This window comes from Canis aureus, chromosome 9 (genome assembly GCF_053574225.1).
Source record: "Canis aureus isolate CA01 chromosome 9, VMU_Caureus_v.1.0, whole genome shotgun sequence".
Classification (NCBI taxonomy): domain Eukaryota; kingdom Metazoa; phylum Chordata; class Mammalia; order Carnivora; family Canidae; genus Canis; species Canis aureus.
Window position 1 is genome coordinate 7,836,292 of NC_135619.1, and position 14,551 is coordinate 7,850,842.

Consider the following 14,551-nt stretch of genomic DNA (forward strand, 5'->3'; position numbering starts at 1 on the left):
CTCTCTCTCTCTCTTTTTTTTGTGAAGAAATTCTTTTTTTTTTAAATTTTTATTTATTTATGATAGTCACACACACAGAGAGAGAGAGAGAGAGAGAGGCAGAGACATAGGCAGAGGGAGAAGCAGGCTCCATGCACTGGGAGCCAGACGTGGGATTCGATCCCGGGTCTCCAGGATCGCGCCCTGGGCCAAAGGCAGGCGCTAAACTGCTGTGCCACCCAGGGATCCCAAGAAAAAAAATTTAGAACACTGAGATTATTTTGGTCAAGCAAGATAAAGCTTAAGACTGGAAAATGTGGGGGGCACCTGGTGGCTCAGTGGTTGAGGGTCTGCCTTCGGCTCAGGTCATGATCCCTGGATCCTGGGATCAAGTCCCTCATCAGGCTCCCCTTGGGGAGCCTGCTTCTCCCTCTGCCTGTGTCTTTGCATCTCTCTCTGTGTCTCTCATGAATTAAAAAAAAGAAAAAAAAAAGACTAGAAAATGTGTATACGGCAGTGACAAGACTGGATGTGTGCTGAGCTGAACACAAGGGAAAAGGCCTTTTGGCATTCAATCCTTCACTTCATCATCAATCCATCCTGAGGGGTTGGCAAGACAAATGTCGTTATCCTCACCTGATATGAAAAACATCATTCTTTCAGCAAACAAGTTTTGGGGTACTTACTAAGGTTTGCTTCTCGGTATTACTGAGTGCTCACTACATGCGAGGCTCGGGCTACTCGCTGTCTCATCATCTAACGTCCAAAGTCCCCCTGTGAAACAGCTGCTTATCACCAAGCCTATGTGGCAGATGCAGAACCGGAAGCCCAGAGAGGTGATGTGACTTACCCAGGAGACCCAGACTAGCAAACCAGAGAGCTAATTGTGCAGTCTGCCTCCAGCACCCCGGGCCCTGGGCTGCACTGATGAGGAGTTGCTCAGTAACAGCTGAGAAGGGCCACGAGGGAGAAGTGTCCTGTGCCGGGAGAGCACAGAACACGGCTCCCAACCTGGTGTGGGGAGTAAGGAAGCCTTCCCCAGGGGTATAGCGCTTAAACGAAGGGGCAAGATGGGGGTGCGCTGCGGCCGGGAGAGAGGCCAGACAGAACCTGCAGGCAAAGGCCCAGGACCCGCTTCCGAGGCCGAGGCCGAGGCCGTTCCCTTTGCTGAGTAAGGAGCGTGGGCGGAGGAGCGAGACGCGGTGGAAGAGACGGGCCGAGGCAGGACTTGGCCTGAGAGCGCGGCTCGGCGGAGGCGGACGTGGCCTTCTCAGGGCCCTGGGGCCGGAGCCGAGGGGATGCGGGGCAACGCGCACTGGGGGCCGTGGTCGGGACACCACGACGGCCCTGCGGGGGAAGGAGTGGAAATGGGGAGAAATGGGTGGGCCGGGGGGCCCTTAAGGTAGACTCTGTGCCCACCCGCGCTCAAGGGCTCTCTGTGAATGCCAGCAAGAAGGGCAGATGGTAATGAAACATTTATACGACACACTCCTTCGACAATTAATCCAGGCCTAAAGTCATTCATTTTTTATTTGAAAACGATATTAAATTATGAAAGGGATGAAAGTGGAATGGGGTGAGATATTGCCCATGGGATGCTCCCTTCTGGTTGCTGTCATTTCTTCCAAAGGAAGGAGACAAGTTCTCCCACACTTGTGGAGGCCTTGGAAATGTTCCTCCTGAGGGACCAGGGGGATCCTGTCAGTGTTTGCAGAAAGGGAAGATTTCTTTTTTTTTTTTTTTTTTTTCCATTTTTTTTTTTTATTGGTGTTCAATTTACTAAAATACAGAATAACACCCAGTGCCCGTCACCCATTCACTCCCACCCCCCGCCCTCCTCCCCTTCCACCACCCCTAGTTAGAAAGGGAAGATTTCTAACTGTGTGTTGGTGTGTGTGTTTCTGAGTGTGCGTTTGAAGCCCGCTTGCAAAATCAGACCACAAAATTCATGTGAGAAGTCCCAGGCAGTGTTTCTAGGATGAATAGTGCATATGAAAGGAAAAAAAAAATATGCTTACTTGAACTCAAAGGATGAGCTTTAAAAAATTTACCCAAATTTACGAGATGTCTTGCCATTGGGTGGCTATAACCTGGTCTAAATCTTGTCCCAATTTGGCACCCACAGATTGCTCTGCACTTCAGCTATTATTATATCCTGGCTAATGATAAAGTGGGTCATTATTTAGAATTTTCCCCACAGCTTCCCGTTTGCAGTTATGTTGAGCACTTCCTTCTGAGTGGTAAAAGATCATTGGTGGCAGGTCCTAGAATTCTCCTTCCTCTACCCTATCTCTTCTTGTGGTAGATAAGCCTGAAATAGCACATCTTCCCGGGAGATGCCACCATGTTCAAACAAAACCCACCCAAGTTTGAGACACTTGGTTCTGGAAAGATTCTACCTATTTGATAAACCAGAAAGGGAGGCAAGCCATTTGACTTAAAAGAAGGTAACAATGGAGGTGTCAGGGTCTTTGCCACCAAGCTCATGTCTCTTTTTTTGTTTTTTTAAATATTTTATTTATTTATTCATGAGATACACACACACACATGCACACACACAGAGAGAGAGGGAGAGAGAGAGAGGCAGAGACACAAGCAGAGGGAGAAGCAGGCTCCATGCAGGGAGCCCGAAGTGGGACTCGATCTCCGGTCTCCAGAATCACGCCCTGGGCTGAAGGTGGCGCTAAACCACTGAGCCACCCGGGCTGCCCAAGCTCATCATGCCTCTTGAATAATATTGTTCCCATACCTGAGAGCAACTAACCTGTGAGACAACTGAAGTTTGTCTTGACCCACACTGCATTATAACATCGGATAAAACACAGTGAGGCAAAGATGAGCAAATACAGCACGGAGCCTGTAGAGCCCCCTGAAAACACTTTTTTTTAAAGGGAGGAGGGGTGGAGAGAGAGAGAGACAGAGAGAGAGACAGAGAATCTCAAGCAGATTCCATGCCCAGTGTGGAGACCAACACCAGGCTCAATCTCAGGACTCCGAGATCATGACCTGAGCTGAAACTAAGAGTCAGACACTTAACTGATTGAGCCACCCAGGTGCCCCTTGAAAACACTTTTTTTTTTGAAAGAATCCTTCATCACAAAGTTTCTCCAAGAAATTTCATCTGCTCATTTTCTTAATAAATCACCCTGTACTTTTTCAGTAGACAACGTGGACAATATTTACTTGATTTGAATAAATGACTAGCAACATGCAAAAGGAAGCTTCTCTTCAAAGTGCATCAGTTGATTAATGGTTTGGGCAAGACTCACTTCATGGCTCTTTGCTGCATTATTAGTCATTTTGTAATAATGGCTTTTTGTCACTTTAAAATGCAATTTTCTTTATAACTCAGTTACGGTCTCCTGTGTTTGGTAAGGTTAGCTGGTGAGTACGTGACTATATTCACCGTGTGACCATGTGGTGACTTTGGCTTTGCAGAAAAAAATTTACAGAACTTTTTGACTATGTGCCCTTGAAGAGCAGTGCCCAGGGATACACAGAACTATAGAGCTGGGGGAGCCTTTGGGTCTTCTCTTGCCCAAGCCCTGATGCTATAGAAAAGGCACTGAGGTACAGAGGTGACATTAGGGCTGTTCTCCCCAAATCAGCCTGAGGTCTTCAGATGCCTCTCTGCTGTGCCTTGTACTGTGCTAAGTGCTGGGGAAACATGTGGCTTTGGTTTCAGGTTACCCTATAGGTGGGGAGTTAAAGCTGGCACATGTAAACATTTAAAGATAGCATATGGCAGTTTATCAAATGTGAGCAAGCGGGGCCCAGACTAATGTAACTGGTCATGCTTTACAGCCACGCTGCACATCACGGTCATTCCGTAGGCCAGGTTGGAAACAGAGTGAGTGCTGAGGCAGAGCAGGGTGGTGAGAGTGTCATCCTGGGGTACAGCGTAAAGCTGGCCACACACAGCTCCAGTCTAGGTCATGGATAGCAGAACTGGCGTGGGATCAGAGGACAGATCATCCAGCTTAGAACCATGGTGACAGTAAAATCAGGAAAGCCTGTGGCTCCTTCCCCACGGGGTTTCCTTCCTCCTCACTTTGGCAGCATCTTTCTGACAGGGGGGCAGTACAGTGTGGGAGTTAAGAGCACAGTTTCCAGAGCCAGAGGGACTCAGGCAGGAGCCCCAGCCCTGCCACCTTGTCGTGGTATGACTTTGAGCAAATTATCTCACTTGTAAGTTTCATTTCTTCATCTGTAAAATGAAAATAATAATTAGTAACTGCCTCATATAATTTTGTGAAGATCAATTGAGATAATGCATGAAAGTCGAGCACACAGCACAGTGTCTGACATAGAGCTATGCTTATTATAAGGATCTATTATTAATATACCCAAATCAACTATGCTGTTAGCACAGTTGCCGATAGCAACGAGAAAGAGAGAGAGAGAGAAAGAGAGAGAGAGAGAATGTGTGTGTATATGTTTCCATGTACTGTACTCTGCTATTTTAGCCATCAAGGAGAGCCATCATTGTACTATAAATAGTTCTTTAAATGGCCAAACAACAAATGGTGTTAAGGTGGAAACACAAGGAATAGTTCATTTGTAAGTGGTCCTTTAAGTCCTTAGGGGTTTACCAGTTTTTTTCTAGACACGAAGGCTGACTACATTTCCCAGACCCCCTCACAGGTAGGTTCAGATCATGTGACAGGTTTCTGGCCAATAAGATGTGGGAAAGGGGGTGCCTGGGAGGCTCAGCGGTTGAGCCTCTGCCTTTGGCCCAGGGCGTGGTCACAGAGTCCCTGGATGGAGTCCTGTGTTGGGCTCCCTGCATGGAGCCTGCTTCTCTCTCTGCCTATGTCTCTGCCTCTCTCTGTGTCTCTCATGAGTAAATAAATAAAATCTTAAAAAAAAAAAAGATGTGGGAAGGAGGATGTACTCCACTTTAGGTTGAAGGAAAGGCTGCCTGCACTGTTTCCTCCTCTCTCCATTTTCTCCTTCTTCCATGGTCACATGTTCAGATGGTAAAACTATTAAATGGAGAGAACACATATCCTCGAATCACTGGAAAAGGAAATTACCAGAAAAGGAAAAACAAAACAGGAGCAAAACAAATTATTCACATAATAGATTTTGGCAGACAAACACTTAAAATACAGAGATTTGAAGGAATGGGCGCTAGTGAGCCAACCACATCACTATGGCAAGTTTGGGGGAAGAAGCACACACATAAGCTAGTGGTGCTGGGGGCTGTTCAAAAGGATTTTAAAATGAAACAACAGAAAAACGAGCACCTTGGCTGGAAATACTTATGTTTGTTTTGAAGGAGCAACAAATGAGAAGAGGTTCACAGTAAGAAAGCCACCTCTGGGGCCATTTCTTTAAGATCTCTGTAGTGGGTGTCTTTTGAAGGATCAGCTCACTCTTCCTGTCCACCACCCCATCTCTTCACCTGGTCTGCCCCTATGTCTGTGTTGTGGAGGGTAGTCAGTGAGGCGGGGGCTCCTCCATCTTCCTTAGGTTCTGGTAAAATTGAGATGGGAGATCAGAAGACATGAGTTACTTTATTCAGCATTCCTCAATACTTTACCTTTCCACATTTGGCTTCATGAATCCTTGCAATATTGCTGCCTTTGATTATAGAAATGATAGAAATTGGATTAGAAAGAACATTTAGGGATCCCTGGGTGGCGCAGCGGTTTAGCGCCTGCCTTTGGCCCAGGGCGCGATCCTGGAGACCCAGGATCGCATCCCACGTTGGGCTCCCGGTGCATGGAGCCTGCTTCTCCCTCTGCCTATGTCTCTGCCTCTCTCTCTCTCTCTGTGACTATCATAAGTAAATAAAAAAAAAAATTTTTAAAAAGAAAGAACATTTATAGTCAGAAGACCTGGATTCTCTCACCTGCTCTTGGTGTGACTTTAGTTAAGCTTTTTAATCTTTCTTTTAAAAAGATGACAAGAACAAATTTGTCAATCAGGCATTTATCCATGAGAATGAAGACACAGGTGTGTCTTTTATTTTAAATGGAGAAGCATGATTGACATTAACCCGGTGTTTAGGCCAAACTAAAACTGCAATGTTTGGAAAACTGGAGTCTCCTTAATTTTCTTGGAGGATGAATAAAGCTGAAGGGTCCCTAGAGATTATGCAATCCAACACCCTCCTTCTCATTCATCTCCAACTACTCTGTTAGAGATGAGAGAAATAAGGCCCAGAGAGGTAATGGGAATGTGCTCTCTAGGCCTTACAGCTGGGTGGTGAGAGAGCCGGGCTGTGTGTCCTTTCTGTGGTATCTTGTCCCTTCCCATGTGACTAAGTCCTTGTGGGAAAACCAAGACTCCTGTGGTGCTCCTTCGTCTCAAAGCCCACAAAGATCCATTGCTGACCCGTGGGGCCCCAGGGCTGTGTAAGCTTGCAGTAGGTGTGGACGGCTGTGAGGTGGGCAGTCAGAGCAACCCAAAGGATGGGCATTTCTCCAGGGGACTTCACTCTGGGCAGTGACACTAGGTCCTTCTTCTTAATAGCTTGACTCTCTAGACTCAGCTTCGGTTTGGCTTTCCCCCACCTCATTTTTATCTGACTGAAGTTGGGTCACACAGAGCCACCTGAGAAAGTGCTGAACTTTAGCACACAGTTGCAAAAACATCTCTGAGCATGTGCTATGTGCCAGGCATTGGGTTAGGCCCCATGTACGGTTTCTCATATGATCTTTATGAGACCTCTGCCTGTCACTCACATTTGAGAAAACTCAAGCTCAACTGGCTCTCTAGATGTTCTTTCTCAGATTAAGCTTAGGGTGCCCCAGTCGATCCTGTCAACAGATTGGAGATCGAGGCTGTCTTCCCCCACTGACATGATTTCAATGATCAAGCGAACCTCTGGTGACCCTGCATGTTGCAGGTCTCTCTGCTGTTCAGTGCCCAAAGCCAACACAGGCATAGCAAAAGAAGTAGGTCTCCATGTACTATCCACCAAACACAAGCTTTGTCCTCTGTGACTTCAGGATGGAAGGGGAAGAATAGAATATTTCTGGGGGATTTCTTTCTCCGCTAATATCTGCATTTAATGTGGCTTTTCTCAAGGTACATGGTGCAGGTGCAATGTATGATGCTGTTTGTGGGAGTTCATAACTTCCACAGGCCAGAATATGTCTCTTGCTAGTCCTGGTACTGAACCCCAAATCCTCTTATAGGTCCCTCCTTTGCCTTAGATATTTTAAAAAATGGTGTTAGAATGAGTCTCACCTCCAAAACCATTTAAAAAAAAAGATTTTATTTATTTGAGAGAGAGAAGGAGTGCATGAAAGAGCATGTGTGGGAGGGAGGGGTGGAGGGAGAGGGACAAGCAGACTCCTTGAGACTCAGTGCCAACCCTGGAGTCATGACCTGAGTTGAAGGCAGATGCTTAACACCTGAGCCACCCAGGCACCTCCCTCCAAAGCCATCTTAACATTCAGTGAACTGTCAATATGTAGGAGACTAGGAAATAGTCTATGAGACTATTTGCAATGAACCATTGATGGTCAGTCATCTGGTGCCTTTTTGCATGTTTGCTAACTTTTTACCTATTTGTGCCTGCCAATTAACATTCAAACTCTTCTCTTTTGTAGTGACCCCAAATTGCCTAAGGTAGATACTAAGTAAACATTTTTAGTGGGGTTCAATAGTGATCTTTTGTGGCTATCCATTTACTCCTTAACTCAGACTAGATTTAGGAACCTTAGAATTGATGCTGAAGATGGTTTTCTCTTCTCTCCCAAACCCACTTCCTGGGATTGTGTGAGAAAACAGCAATAATTGTGGTTGCCTCAGGTAACCCAGCTCATGGGTAGAGGTGCTGAGTCATGACTCGTCAGTCCAGTGCTCTCTCTGCTACAAAGTGCTGCCTATAGGCATCTCGTGGTACGCCTTTCACTTTGCTTTTTGGAGGAAACCAACTTCCAATCACAACTACCGTAGGATGGCCATGCCTTGAGAGGCTCAACCTTGCTGTCTGGAGAGGCCACATGGAGGATAGCTCAAGTCCCTGGCTGACAGTCCCAGCTGAGTCCCAGATGCCAGCCAAGACCAACTTGCCAACTATGTGAATAAGGCCATCTTGGAAGTGGCCACTCCAACCCTTGTCAAGCTATCCCAACTGGCTGCACATGGAACAGAGGTGAGCTATGTCTGTGCAACCTGCTCAAAGTGCAGAATCTTGAACAAATAAATGGCAGTGCTGCCTTAGGCCTCGAAGTTTTGAGGTGGCTTCTTTTTTTTTTTAAATTATTTATTTATTTATGATAGTCACACACAGAGAGAGAGAGAGAGGCAGAGACACAGGCAGAGGGAGAAGCAGGCTCCATGCACCGGGAGCCCGACGTGGGAGTCGATCCCGGGTCTCCAGGATCACGCCCTAGGCCTAAGGCAGGCGCCAAACCACTGCGCCGCCCAGGGATCCCTTGAGGTGGCTTCTTACGTGGAGATAGGTCACCATAATAGTAGGGCAAAGACAAAGGGCTGGCCTGTGATTTGAAGATGTGGAACAAGGGAGTCCAAAAGCAAGTTCAAGGGCAAAGACTTAGGAATTCAGGGCTAGACCACAGCATTGAATTCAAAAGAGGCCCCCCTCTTGTGGCCAAGAGACACAAAGTAGATCCTCAATCGAGAGTCTGCATCAGAAATTAGACAAAGTGGGGGGCACCTGATGGCTCAGTCAGTGAAGCAGCCGACTCTTGGTTTCGGCTCAGGTCGTGATCTTGGAGTCCTGGGATTGAGCTCTGCTTTGGGCTCTGCACTCAGTGGGGAATCTGCTTTAGGATTCTCTCTCTCTCCTGCACTTCCCCACTCTAAAATAAATAATCTTTTTTAAAGGATTTTATTTATTTATTCAGGAGAGACACACAGAGAAAGGCAGAGACATAGGCAGAGGGAGAGGCAGGCTCACTCCGGGGATTGATCCCAGGACCCCAGGATCACGCCCTGAGCTGAAGGTAGGAGCTCAACCACAGAGCCACCCATGTCCCATGTGCCCAAATAAACAAATAAATCTCAAAAAAAAAAAAAAAGAAAAAGAAAAAGAAAAAAGAAAAAGAAAAAAAAAAAAAGAAACTAGACAAAGTGGAAGAATTGGGTGGCAGGCCAAGGAAAGGATCCCTGAGAATGGTAAATGAAGCAAGTTTTGGAGGTTCTTTTTTTTTTAAGGGTCAGACCAAGAAGAGTTTTTAAGGGCTTTTTTTTTTTTTTAACCTTTTCATAGAAATTGTTCAAAGAATACAACTAAAGCAAGTAAAAAAGCAAACATTTCTGAAATATCTGTGATTCTACCAGGACCTTGAAGCAAGTGTTCATCCCCATCTTCAGTGGTGGGTGCAAGCACAGTCTGAGATACAACAAAGAAGGATCAACCCCTGTACGGCTGCGCCCATACTGGCGAGGGTTCCCCCGGAGTCTTAATGAAAGAGGCAGAATGGATGACAAGGACACACTGTAGTTAGTTGTTTATACAGTAAATTACAAGTGGATCTAATTTCCTGCAAGGGCCCATATTCTCCTCTAGTCTTTTTGTTCTCTTCATAAAGATCAGAGTTAAAGAACCCCTCGAGGTACTATTATAGAACTACATACTCAGGAGGCACCCACTCATGCGGAGTGTCTAATACTCAAAATCTGTAAAATGCCAGGTAAGCTTTTCCAGGATTTTATCTTAATTGTGTTTATGCCCACCTGTGTGTGTTATGTGGTACATTAGCATAGCTAATAGTTGATGTGAAGGCGTCGGATTTATTATTCTGCCCCCCTCTTGCTGCAACCACACAGTTAGTTACCTGTGTTTGAACATCATCTGTTTGCATTGCTGCATGCCTTAAGAACGGGGTACGTTTCTAGTGTCTCAGCAAAGGCTATGCTGTCTGCCTTATTCCTTCACAGGGCAGAGCCTACGCTAAATTGTGGAATGTTCCAAGGGCGTTTCCTATATCTGCACTGCTCCTGGTAATGTGTTGCTCCCTGCCCCAAGAGAGACAGGAACATCACATGCCCTGATACCTAGCGCCAGGCTTCCTATGCCCACTGAAGCCCGTGCCCTCTCAGAGCCTTCATGCTCCTGACCCAACCCCTTCCTCAAGAATCCTAACTCACCCCGATGGTCACATGTGATGCAATACATACATTTTGGAATGACTTTTATTGACATGGTGAAATGCTCACAATACGATTTATTTTTAAAAGGCTACAAAACCATACACCATCCATAGTATTAAAAAATGTTATGGAAGAGCACCTGGGTGGCTCAGTGGTTGAGCATCTGCCTTTGGCTCAGGTTGTGATCCTGGGGTCCACCCCATGGGGAGCCTGCTTCTCCTTCTGCCTATGTCTTTTATGAATAAACAAATAAATAATAAATAAATGTAACAGGGGTGGACATTTCCTTATTTTAGCGATTGGCAAGATAATGTTCCTCTTCGGGGGTAAACTATTCTTGATGTAAAGATAACTTAATGTAAGCCCTTGGGTTAGAAGGCAAGGCCCAAGGGTGGGACAGCGGGCAGGATCCTAAACAAAGGCAGGAAGTGGCTATGGTGCTCTGCATGAGGCCAAGGTCAGGGACAGAGGGCATGGGGGCATACCTGACCAAGGACAGCAGAACCAATAGTGGCTGGTGGGCATTCTCTGGCAGAGGGAATGGCTAAAGGACATTGTAAGAAAGGCCTGGAAAATGTCTTATTTGAAGCTGCTTGCTGCAATGCATACTTCTCCTGCTGGTGGCCTTGCGCTTACCACAGGCATTAATGTTTTATGTGGATGGGGCGAGATGTGTGCACCTGTGTGTTGGGGGTGGGCGTAGACCTGGGAAAGAGTGGACGTTGCATTTGTGGAGGTACAATCTGGAGCTCAGGACTGACTAGGAAAAAGTGGACTCCTTATCTGTCTGTAGGAATTTGGGGGACTTCTTCAAGTCACGGAATGGGGTTTACATCCCCTTAGCTAGATCTTAAGATCTACGATTATTTAGCTGGAAAGGAGAATCGAATGTAAAGATTAGTTAGCTCATGCTGGGGATAATTTCTCTCTTTAGCTTTTTCTACAATGAGCATTTATGATTTTTAAAATCAGATAATACTAGTTTGAGAAGTGTACTCATTCTGAGCCTCCCTGGTTTTAGACATCAAGTAGAGAAGCATTTAACAAATCAGTCTCATGGTGACTGTTAATGACTAATACTGAATGAGGCGACATGTGCAGGGACATGCATATTTTAGCAGAGGGCTCCTGGAGACTGTAATTCTATAAGACAGAGGAATATAATTTCAACCAGAGTGAGAAAAACACCTTTCAAACCAAGCAGCTCCATACTCTACCGACCTGAAGATTAATTTTCCCCCGTAGCTAAAAATGTGGATAAGCACTAGAATTGGAAGGAGAGGGGAATTATATTTCATGGAGATATTTGAGAAAAGAAAAAGCTCCCCAAGGCATCCAGACACTTACCTGTGAAAATTTGGGCTGTTTTTGAGCGAAATGGCTCTAATATTTCCTAGTGGGTTTTGAGCTATCATGAATTGTTTTGTTTCAGAATTTTTTATTAGACATTGGAAACACAACTCTTTTTTTGCTCTCTGGTATGGATAATACCCCAAATAGCTTGAAGCCCAGAATTTGTCCCTGTGTGCTTCATGGGGGCGAGGGGGCATTTTTAGGTTCCTGGCCTGCATTCCTAGGACTCAAGGCAAAGCCCGAGACATAGAAAAAGATATAATAATGACTAAGCATAGCTACTGCTACTAAGCGTTTACAAGGTCACAGCTCTTGTTCTAAATATTTTGCTTTTGGGTGCCTTGGGTGGCTCAGTTGATGGAGCGCCTGACTGGATCTCACCTGAGGCTTTGGTATCAGTGTGGCGCGTTCAAGTCCCGGGCTTGAGTGACTTCACCCAGCATGGAGCCTTACTTTAAAAAAGTCAAGAAGTTTTCTGACTTCTTTCCTTTTCGGTGAGAACATTAAGGCTCTACTGTGTTAGAAGCCACTCAGTAGGGAGCCCTGGGTGGCGCAGCGGTTTGGCGCCTGCCTTTGGCCCAGGGCGCGATCCTGGAGACCCCGGATCGAGTCCCACGTCGGGCTCCCGGTGCATGGAGCCTGCTTCTCCCTCTGCCTATGTCTCTGCCTCTCTCTCTCTCTATCATAAATAAATTAAAAAAAAAAAAAAAAAAAAAGAAGCCACTCAGTAAACGGAAGGGAGGAATGAAGAGAAAGGAGGAGGGAGGAGACAGGGAGGGAAAGTGGCGGGCCTGGTTAGTGTCTTTTCTCCCTTGTGCCGGTGGAGGTCAGTGACGTCTTCAGAACCCGTGAGGGGACCCTGCGATGAGCGGCGCGGGAGGAAGGGCCCGGCCTGCTGGCCTCCGCAGTCCCAGCCCACAGTGGCCGGACCCTTTGGGGGTCGGCCCGGGGCGGGGCGGGCGGGGCTCGGGCTGGCGCCGGGGACGCGTTCCCAGCCCCGACGCGAGGGGGCGGGCTGCGAGGGGACTCGCAGGCCGGAGCCGCAGTCCTGGAGGCCGGCGTCCGCTCCCGCGCTAAGCCGCCCCGACTGGTTAATTCAGCTCGAGGATGTGCGAGGCCAGGGGGGATGCACTTTAATGACTCCAGGGAACGGATCAAACTAAACACATTATCCCGGATTTTCCTCCCTCGGCTGCTCGCGCCCGCCTTCCCCCGCGCCCCGCCCCGCCCCTCTGCAGAGCCGCAGCCCCGCGGAGAAAGCGGGGGCCGTTGCGGGGGCCGCCGCCGCTCGTCCTGGCGCACGTCCTCCAAGGTCACCTTCCCCGGGATAAACCTGGGAGCCTCTGGAAGGGGCGCGCCCGGCCCGCGGGGCGGCGGCTGGAGCACGCTACCGAGGACCACACTGTTCTGGGAGCTTTCCAGAGATGATCTCCGATCCCCGACAGCTTTGCAAGAGAAACAGGATTGTCGTGTGGTGCGTGAGGAAACAGAGAGGTCAAAGAAAACGTGCCCAAGGTCATGAAACTAGTAAGCGCTGAGCTGGGACTCCGCGCAGGAGGTCTGGTCCCGAAGCCCAGAGTATGTAGGTAGCATCTCCCCAAAGCTAAGCCCCACTTCTCTTATCTCTGAGCCCCATGACACTTGGCCAGAATATCCAGTGACACATTAAATGGCTTCCCTGGGGTGGGGAGGTAGGGTAGGGGGAGCAGAGGGTCAGGCTTCTTTGGGCGTCTTGAGCATGAACCCCAAGGTCTATTTATCCTCTTATCCTGCGCAGCTCCTAGAATGACCTGGCGTTTAATGGGTGCCCGCTGCTGCACAGGACAACTTAATTGGATTTAATTAAATTCGGGACCCCTCGGGCTATTTGACAGATTTGACAGATTTACTTTGATTTTAAAGAAGTTTGTTTCTGTCTCACCTTTACATCGAGGAGTTATTTCTGTGGAGCTTCTTGTTAAAACACTCTCAGAAACCCACAAGTAAGTCTTGTAATTGCTTTCTCAGCTTTAGTCTCACTGATAAGATAGGAGTGATTTTTTTTTTTTTAAAGGCAGGACGAACTAATCAATCAAAACAACATCTGTAATCTGATTTTAGAGCAATCTGCATGATAAGAGCTGGCCAAGGAGAAATAATTTCCTATCACAGTGGGATAACATGCAAATGAAATTTCAACTCCAGGCTCCCTCACCTCACAGAATGTCAGAGAAGTAAGTGCCAAGCAGAACGTGTTTATGAATGGGAAAGCCAATGGTGTTATATTTTCTCTTAGGTTATTCTCAATCTTGTTTTCATAAGAAACAAAATAGCTCTAAACATTTCTAAGTACTTCATGCCATATGGCCCAAATCCCAAATTTAAAAATATCTACCAACTGCCCACAGAAAAGGTTTTTAAAAGAAAAATAATCGATTTTATTGGGAAATTTCCTCAGAAAAATTTTGCCATGGGCTGCCTGCTTGGTGATGTAGTTGACTATTTACACAAAGGCTGGACAATTATGTTAGCCATGCCATGGAAGGTGTTGCATTTGGTAGAAAGTTGGACCAGAGGACCCCTTGGGGAAGGTTCCACGGACTCCTGACAAAATCCTTGTAAATGAAGCACAAGAACAGTAATTGCCTTTAATCTTAATGAAGTTCACCATATTGTCTTGCAAAGAGGGGGGACCAGTGACCCGTGTCAGAGGGCTCAGCAACCTTCCCCAGACCCACTTTCCAATTCCTGCAAACCACAACAGGCCACAGGCTGGGAATAAATACTTCAAAGAAAAATGAGAGAAAACCACTGTCATTAAAAATGGGTCACCGCTGAGAGAAATGGGTTAGGACACAGTAGCTGTACCTAAAACGAGCAAGCTCTATGGCTTTCCTTACTATCTTGAAAACCAGCTGGTACATGACAGATGCAATTTTATCAGCTCAAATCCTATAATTCTTTCTTTCAACCGTGAGCCCAAGTGCCATCCGGCTAGCGGGGGAATGGTGAGGTGATAGACACCGATGCGCTCCTCCGAGGCCTGCAGACCCCTGCCAGTTTGTGGTCGCTTCTGGATGAGGCGGGCAGCTGACCTCATAGGGCAGCACTGTCATCCTCCCCTCACCTGTTTAACCCATCTTCCTGAGTGTCTGCTCTGTGC